Raw genomic sequence first — 9,284 nt, 5'->3', positions numbered from 1 at the left:
CATGTTCCAGCGCCTCAGCGTAGCCATCCAGAGGGGAAATGCTTGCTGCATACTTGGCTCGCGTCCAACGTCGGAGGAGCTGGAGGAAATTCATGATCTTTGATACATTGTGCTATTGTATTCATGTTTGTTTTTTTTTGTAAATGTATTCTGTTTATTAATAAATGTTCACATAGAATATAAATATATAGGGGGTGGTAGGAGAAGAAAATATTCAAACAGCTCTGGGGAGAACCTTGAGTTTTCCCTGAGGTACGTTTGTCTTCTCTGAGGATGAGGGTCCCCATTCCAGCTATAGAGGTGGTACTTCCCTATATTATAATATAAATAAATAAATAAATATATATATATATATATATATATATATATATATATATATATATATATATATATATATATATATATATATATATATATATATATATATATATATATATATAATTTATTTATTTATTTATTTATTTAATATCTATATATAATTAGTACATCGTCTCCATAGGAATATTACAAAGTTTGTTGCATATTGCCCGTTTCACTATTTGTCAAGGTTATGTGCCTTAAGATTCCAGGCGAGTCCAGTGTTTTTCTTGCACATAGTGGACAGTGGATCGAATCACCACCACTCTTTCCAGTTATGCTGAGTGCCTTGATGCTAGCGGAAAGCTCTTGATCTAAGGAACTGGAACGTCGCTCTATTTAGAACAAATCGGATTACCTTTCCCCAGGCGTTGTATGATCTCGTCCAATTTAGGTCTTCATTATGAATTAACTAAAATTACACGAGTCCGCTTCTTCTTGCCCTGAATGGCCCTAAAGAGTATTGAACTTCATAATGTTTTTCCATTCTTCTTTGTAAGGGTTTGACTGAAATACAATGACTCCATCACTGGCTCTTATATCTGTCCGACTCTTTCGAAGTATAACATTTTTTGGGGGTATATATATTGTGATCCTCCAGCTTATTGATTGTGTCTGCATTTTCACGTTTACACATGACTGGATCTTTGTTCTGCATAAGCTTGCTGCCTTAACAACAACAATTGAATACAATGGCTCAATTAATAGATGTTTATTCTGCTTGTAGCAACTGTTATCCCTGAACAATGTGAGTACCAAACTCAAACCCGGTGATCTATTGTTAATACTTTATGCTCTGTGATTGGCTTCTACCAACCCGTGATGGCTATATTATTGTTGCTCACGAAACAGTAATGACACGATTGCAAACAAACCATACTTCGGGCGTCGGTCTGCAGTTTTAAGACTAATCGCGGGTTCTATTCTTGTCCGTTTTACTTTTTTTTTTACGTTGCTATGGGTTGCATGGCTGTTTGTCGGTAGACATCAGGCTACATAGATGAATTCCTTTTAGATGCATAACTGCTGGCTGCTCGGATGCTCGCTGCATAGCAGCTGATTACTAGCTGCATGACGTGTAACTGCAAGACTGTTGAGTGAAGAGCCATCGGTTGTATAGCCAGTTATAATGCTGATATTTTCATGCTGGTCACATGACGTGGTTGCTGGCAGCATGACTGCAGAGTGCGTGGTTGCTGGCTGCATGACGGCAGAGTGCGTGGTTGCTGGCTGAATGGCTGTGGTGAGTGAGTACACTCCGCATTAATTCTCTTTTTTACCAATATTTCATTAATTTTAGTTTTAAATGGTCTTTTTCATTTTTAAATATATCGAATCATTTATTTGTTTAAAAGTTAAACAGAGTGCGTGGTTGCTGGCTGCATGACGGCAGAGTGCGTAGTTTCTGGCTGAATGGCTGTGGTGAGTGAGTACACTCCGCATTAATTCTCTTTTTTACCAATATTTCATTAATTTTAGTTTAAAATGGTCTTTTTCATTTTTAAATATTATATCGAATCATTTATTTGTTTAAAAGTTAAATTTCAAAGCACATCCATAAAAAATAATATAAAATTCTCTCTCTATGTATTTCCTGTTCCTTTATATGAAGTCACAGCGTACTGGCTGCTACCTGTAAAATAAATTGTCATCCATTTCATAACTCGGAAATATGATATTGAATTTATTTCCGATTTTTTTTGACAGTTCCAGAATTAATGTTTTTCATGTATATGTATAGTTGTGCGTCTCTGTAATGAACCGACTTTTTTTTTATACTAACAGAAGTTTTATCATTGGATGAAAAATAAACCTCACAGTATTAACATATTTCGTAATGTGTACTTAGAGATTTGTCCCGTGTACACTCGCTGAATTGTGCTCTCCGAGTTGTTTACTGTGGCAGAGACTTGACTCCTTATTTCAACTAAACTACAGTAAGTACTATTCTAGGAATCACTGATTTCTTGCGTATATGGCCTTAGTGTCTACTGTTGAAGCTGTATATTGAGTTTGCCATCTTCATTTCCTTTTCCAAGTCATTCTATTTTCCAGCCACCTCGAGACTAAAGAAATACTTCCTTACATCCCTATGACTCGTCCATCATTCCAGATTTTAATGTTCTCCTTCGACCTAGGTACTCAATATTGCAACAGTTTATCTCTGCATGCTTTGCCAATGCCTAGAAAGATTTTGTAAGTTGTAAATAAATATTCCAATGTCATCAAGCTGATTTTCTTCAAAAAATCCTCGAAGTGAATTCCTGTCAGTTTGTATTCAAGGTGCAAACGTATACATCATTCAGAGCTTCTTCACTTGATTGACCATTTGTGGGTGTCATGATTGGCAGGAAACTCAATGATTGGCGTGACATATTTCATACATAAGGATCTGAAGGATTGTGCAATTAAATTCGTGAATGTTTTTCTGAGGTTTGCTAATGATGCATTTGCCACTGATGTTGTATGGTTAATGTGTAGGTTTAGCTGTTTGTTGGTTTTTGTATTCTCCCCCGATTTCATTGCTTTATCTGATAGTTGACGTTTTTCCCTCCAATACTGTATTTTGTACCGGGTCTTCCCCATTCTCCAGTTATCAACAATTTACACTGATAGGGTTAAACTTGAGCTCTTGAATAACTATGTCTGAAGCCTGTTGAGAACTTACTGTAGTTTCCGACTGTTCTCTACTCTTTACAGTTTTCCTTCAACGTTGGTGTTGTTTAATGACAGGTTTGAATTTGTTTAGGGCAAATTATGAGTAAAATTGTAATTCTTATTGAAAAAATGAGATATTCACGTGTTAACATGTGAATACCAAATATAATTTACAAATTTTCAGCGGTATTATAAACTTATACCACACTAGATGCAGATATCGCGTACACTGACGTACCGAAGCGTTGTAATACGGCGACCCCTTCATCGGATTGCGCAGCGACCGAAATACATCTGCTTTTACAATCAATTAACGTAGTATACTTAATGTAGTATATATCGATGGAGAATCGTTGGAATCTATGCGATAACTGGAGAATGTCTCTTCTGGCCGGCTTGAAACTCTCATCCCGGACTGTTTTCTAGAAAACAAGTTTCGCGTTAGTATTGGGCTTCATAAGTACCGTGGCTCAATGGCTAACATACTCAGCTCACACACTGTGGTCTAGGGGTCGATCCCCGGTACGGGTGGAAACATGAGGACGTGTATACTTAAGACACCTCCTGTCCGTGTTCACCCATCAGTAAAAGAGGTACTTCGGTGTTAGTCGACTAGTGCGGGTCTCATCCTGGGACGAAAGTGACCTTATTTACCCGACGTCAGTAGTCAGGAGAGGTCATGCTGTCCTAAGCTGTCTGGGTGATTAGCGTGGGGTGTTACTGAGCACCTTGGCTTGCTGTAGTGTTTCAGAATCTTAGATTAAAGTATTGAAGGAGGTTCTACTTCTTCAGGTGGAAAATAGGAGGCTGAAAATTAGCCTGGATGGGTTTGACAGTGAGTATGAGATGGTTGGAGCTGGGAAGGAGGAAGAGGTTACCAGCAGTGACTTGAAGAGTGGCAGGCGCTTCAAGTGGTTCATACTTAACGAGGAAGCATCAAGATGAGGAAGGTTAATCAGAAGATTGGAAGGTAGGAAATAGATTCTTTGTTTTCCAGGACGAGTGTACTTCAGTGCTGATAGGTCTGATCCCATGCTCCTACCTTTAGTAAATGTGTCCTGGATCTGACTAGGTTGGGACAGTGGCTTAAGCCAGTAGGTGACTTGGACCTGCCTTGCATGGGCCAGTATGCCTTCTGCAGTATTCCTTATATTTTTAAATGCTCTGCTTAACAAGAGGCTTTCTATATAGTAGTATGTCATTGATGTCAGTTATGCCTGTATACATTGTACATGTACTTGTGGAAATAAAATTTATTATTATTACGATTATTAATATAGCAAATTTTATTAAATAGTATTACTGACTTGTATTAATAAAGCAGCCATCGTCTTATTGGCTGAAAAATACTAATGCTGATGCATTCCATTAGATGGACAACACCCTGTGTGTTTAGACTATTTTGGTGCAGATTTGAAATTTAATGAAATTGGAAAAAATGGAATTGTTAGTTTCAGAGCAATTATTGGAGAGTACCTTTTTTGATAGGCTATAAACTGTGTTGATTGCTTTTATTAAAAGACAGCTTGGTTTTCACTTCGTACGACCCTAATATAAAATTGCCAATGTCATTAAGTAAATTGGTTAGTATGTACTAACTAGAGAACTTTTCGGCTCGCTTTCAAGCGCTTATGTGTTGGTGTAAGTTAATTACAAGTTATGTTCTTTTAGCTAATTTTACAGATTGTTAAATTAGACTTAACTCACAACCGATATTTTCTTCTTGAAGATCTTTAGAGATTTTAAGCAAAACAGAAATTCATAAGGCCCATGTATAAATATTGAATATCTGATTCTTGCAACGCGTTTTTAATTTTTATGAGCCTAGCGATCCTGAAAAACTATACGACTCAATACTAGATCTGGAACATTGTAAGCTGCAGTGTTCTTGTGCTCTACAAACTTCTTCCAAAACTTTGATACTTCAGAACACATTATCCAATCAACTTCAAATTTCTACCCTGATCAACTATTACTAGCCGAAGGTTTGTGGAACAATTGACAGTTTTTATACCGACCATTAGAGTTTGTCGGTGTCATTTTACCTCTACAATAAAAATGGTATATTATTATTTTACATTTCATTATTTTTGCCTTAAGGCATTGATTAAGAGCTTTTGAGTCAAGGAATTAAACTTAACCTCCCCTTCCTTGGATCACCATTGCTAAAATATAACCAATATAAAATTGCGCTGCATTGTGCTTTTCTTTTAACATATAGGAGGGTTGGATAACGTCAAGTCATGATATGATAGAGGTCTAATCAGAGCGAAAAGAGTGGTCGCTATAAAAGCTCGTTCTATGTAGCATCTTAATTCCTCACGCTGCACACCCAAACGCTTATACTAGCAGCAGGTAAGCCAAAATGATGCTTCTGTAACGTATGGTGTCGTGACTCATTTTTCTGGAGGAGCTTAAGTTAATTATGATGTCGTGAGGCACATTATTACCTCTGGCGCTTAGGTTAAATATGGTGTCAAGAGGTACATTATTATCAGTGGCGCTTAGGCTAAATATGTTTGGAAATACCCAGTATATTATTACTTGCGGCGCTTATATTAAACACGATGTCGTGAGGTATACGTATTACTGAAGTTGTTGCTATTGGGGATGGGGGCCTTGAGAGTAAACAAACCTCACTCCTTATTGAACTCTTTATAGTTTCTGGAGAAGGAATAGTGTCCGAAACTGAGCGGAAATAGAACAGGAATTCCTTTCGAGAATGGAAACGGGAATGAAAAAAAGTTCTAAATTAGGTCAGGTTGTTGCCACTAGACGCCACACTGAGTACGAAAGAGGCTTCTCTTAAGCCTTGGAAATCGACAGAGCGGGAAAGAGAAGTTGATGTATGACGCCCCAGTATGTTAGGTAAGATTTGTCAGGCAACAGGACAATTGTTTCCTGACGTTGGTCTGTCATGTGATCCTTCCACTGGAGCTTTTGGTCATCTGACCCAGGCCTTCTGCTGGCTTACAGTCCACTGCTTTAAAAATTAATATTAAATTAGCGGGTAGTTTATGAAGAGATACGTCCCAGGGAGAGAACTGGAATATGTCACCGATGGCAGGTCTCATACGGCAAGAGTTTCTGCACTTCACCCAAACTTGTGCTGAAGTTAAGTCATTTTTTTCCATGCTATGCTTAGACTACGTAAATAAAAAAATAAAATGTTAAGAAAAGAGGAATGTTTTTATTTTCATAATGTGTTAATTATTATAATAGAAAAAATTATATTGATGTACTAACGCGCACATAATATCTCTACCGCCTCTTGTTCTGGCTCTCTCTCTCTCTCTCTCTCTCTCTCTCTCTCTCTCTCTCTCTCTGTTATTCACACTGATATCCAGTTTCCAGGAAAGCTGCATCGTTATCATTCACAGTTTTTATGTAACATTCGACAAGAAAGAATGTAAATACTTTATAATCCCATATGGCCAGTTACTCAGGTTAGTTTAATATGATTATTATGCACCCCATACCCATCCTATGGGCGGTAGTCAAAAGATTGCAGAGGTACATAATGGCTCCAGGGACTGGTCTATATCAGTTTCTTAACTCGATTATTATTTTTATAATCAAGGGGAAGCGCTAAACCCGTAGGATTATACAGCGCCTGGGGGGGATGTGGAAGGCATTCAGGCGTAATTCAGGGAACTGGAGCACAGATCCAATTCCCTAAATCAAGAGCCCCTCACCAACATCAAGGAACCTTCCCTGAGGGGTTCTTAACTCGAGAATTATTGCCTGTTATCAATTTCGATGTGCTGATTATCGTATGTGAGGATCACATTTATTGTCCAGTCGCATACAAAGAAATGTCACGATCTCCTGTAGGTGATAAATTAGGCACATGTGCAACTCTTGGGTATCTTTATTAAGGAAACGTCTCGCCACACAGTGGCTTCATCAGCCCATACACAGGAGAAACTTGAACATGAGGAGAATGAGGTAATCAGTCCCTCAACCTTGAGTCGATGTGGTCAGTCCATCAATCTGGTGCCAGAAACTATGGCCGAGTAATAACAGACTTACACCAGAAACAAGGCATAAAGTACGAGACAGTGTGGTTAATCCAAAAAAAATGTCCTCTTTCCACCTCTATAAAAATAACTTTGCTTAATGAAGCAATTTGTTAGAATTTACAACAAAATGGAGACTTTTAGTGCAAGAAATTTCCAGGATTGTTGGATGGTAAACACGAAGTATATTTGTCAGGTTAAAAATAAGTTAATTTCTTCATAACGAAAACTTTAATAACTGTTACATGTTAAAAAAAAAGGCATGGAGAAATTCAAAGCCTGAGGATGTAATACGAGTCTCGAAGAGCATTTCCTAGATGCTAATTTGCACTACTATAGAACATCTGGAAGCTTGAGTTTACCTGGAGAGGGTTTCGGGGGTCAACGCCCCCGCGGCCCGGTGTGAGACCAGGCCTCATGGTGGATCAGGGTCTGATCAACCAGGCTGCTACTGCTGGCAAAGTGAAGAGTAAAGTGAACAGTTTCAACAGGATATAAAGGAGAGAGAGAAGGTACCAAAGTGAACCGGAGTGTCAACATGAAGACCGGCTACTACTACGTGTTGCACAGTCACCCACCACAAAAGAACACGAAGAGAAATGTAACAAGCAAAGTTTTGAAGAGAAAAGACAAACTTAACAAGGAGTCTGGTATTTATTGCGGGTAAATCCTTAAATGATACTGGGTGTAATTTTAACATACCTTTATTTATTTGAAAACGTACAATTTCATGCCTACACTTTGTGGAGGCTTATTCATCCCTGTAAGACCTTATGTTAGTATTACCAAGGCTGGCTCCTCCTTAGGAAAAGAAAAAATAAGAAAAATAAAAATAACATACAAATATAAACACTTTATTGTAAGAATTGAAAATATAAAACTTATCTTATTTGAAAGAAAAATGAAATAGAAAAAAATTATAATTGAATTCAACGCTAATTTGTACAGGTGTAATTGTAGATCATGTTGATGTTGTTGACACAGCGCATAGCAGAAACTGTAGCCGTTGATGATGTGGGGCGGGGGGGTCACAGGTGGTGAGTGACAACCCAACGACTATTCAGTCACAGTATGTCTAGCCTTGAATGATCCGTCAAGATGATAGGAACGCAGGTCTTTCATCACTGTAGAGATGAGAGGTAGCTGCCTGGGTGTAACTACAATATGGTACGTAGATCGTGGGTGACGTCTCTTAACCTGGTTAGGTTCCTCTCCTTCCAACTGTCTGTGTAGTCGCCAGATGACCCTAGCTGGCAGTCCAAGCTAGAAACAGACAACAGTTAACCACTGCTCGATCAATCACTCTCCATGATAAGTGTAAGGCATTTAAAAGACTGGTGAGGATTTAAACATGAAAGTCAAAGCAGGATGAACTAAGTCTCAAGATTAAAGTGAAGCTTTTAACTAATATATCAAACATAACAGGAGCCGAGGCATTTTACTTACAGATGTGTTGGGAGCTGCGAGTCAAGTGTTTATCCATTTGGTCGGAGTCCCACACGTCACCTTTCAGTGTGGAGAAAGGAAGGGGGTGATAGCGGGAGCTAGACACTGACACTACCGTAACAAGCAGACTGCCAATCAAACTATCGTCACCATATATTCGCTCGCTACTGCTATCTGATGAACTTTACCCTCACACACTTCAAGTAAAGGTCTACACCATATTGTGAACCTTAATTCATAGGGAAAAAATTACGTATTTGGAATTCGCAACTCAAAATATATTTAAAATAAGATGAAGTAGCTATAACAACTTAGAACATATCACATGTGCATATATTAGTACAATAGTTTGTTGTACTGTGAGTTTGTAGCTTGTTGTTCATTATGCTTGTACAATAGTGTATTGGTAAATATGCGAAAACAAAAGTTTGATATACCATGTGCTAGTACAGAGGTTTGTTCCATGTGCTAGTATAGGAGTTTGTTCCGTGGGCTAGCATAGAAGCTTGTTCCATGGGCTGGCATAGAAGCTTGTTCCATGGGCTGGCATAGAAGCTTGTTCCATGTGCTAGTATAGAAGCTTGTTCCGTGAGGTTGTACAGAAGCTTGTTCCATGTGCAACTATAGAAGCTTGTTCCGTAGTCTAGTAAAGAAACTTGTTGCATTAGCTAGTTTAGAAGTTTGTTCCATGGGCTACTTTAGAAGCTTGTTCCAGGGGCTTGTTACATCGGCTAGTATAGTGGCTTGTTCCATGTACAAGTATAGAAGATTGTTCCATGTGATAGTATAGAAACTTGTTCCATT

At 38.3% G+C, this 9,284-nt stretch overlaps 1 long non-coding RNA gene across 1 annotated transcript; it reads right to left on the bottom strand.

The window, feature by feature from the left end:
- Positions 1 to 7,722: 7,722 nt before the first annotated feature.
- LOC138851494 (uncharacterized) lies at positions 7,723 to 8,657 on the bottom strand. The gene is made up of 2 exons (XR_011391252.1): positions 8,481 to 8,657; positions 7,723 to 8,297 (listed from the first exon to the last, which is right to left on the bottom strand). It is a non-coding gene; the product is annotated as an uncharacterized lncRNA (long non-coding RNA).
- Positions 8,658 to 9,284: the final 627 nt, after the last annotated feature.

Source organism: Cherax quadricarinatus, unplaced genomic scaffold, assembly GCF_038502225.1.
Source record: "Cherax quadricarinatus isolate ZL_2023a unplaced genomic scaffold, ASM3850222v1 Contig787, whole genome shotgun sequence".
NCBI classification, from domain to species: domain Eukaryota; kingdom Metazoa; phylum Arthropoda; class Malacostraca; order Decapoda; family Parastacidae; genus Cherax; species Cherax quadricarinatus.
The sequence above is the reverse complement of the archived record's forward strand: the minus strand, read 5'-3'. Positions and strand labels throughout refer to the sequence as shown.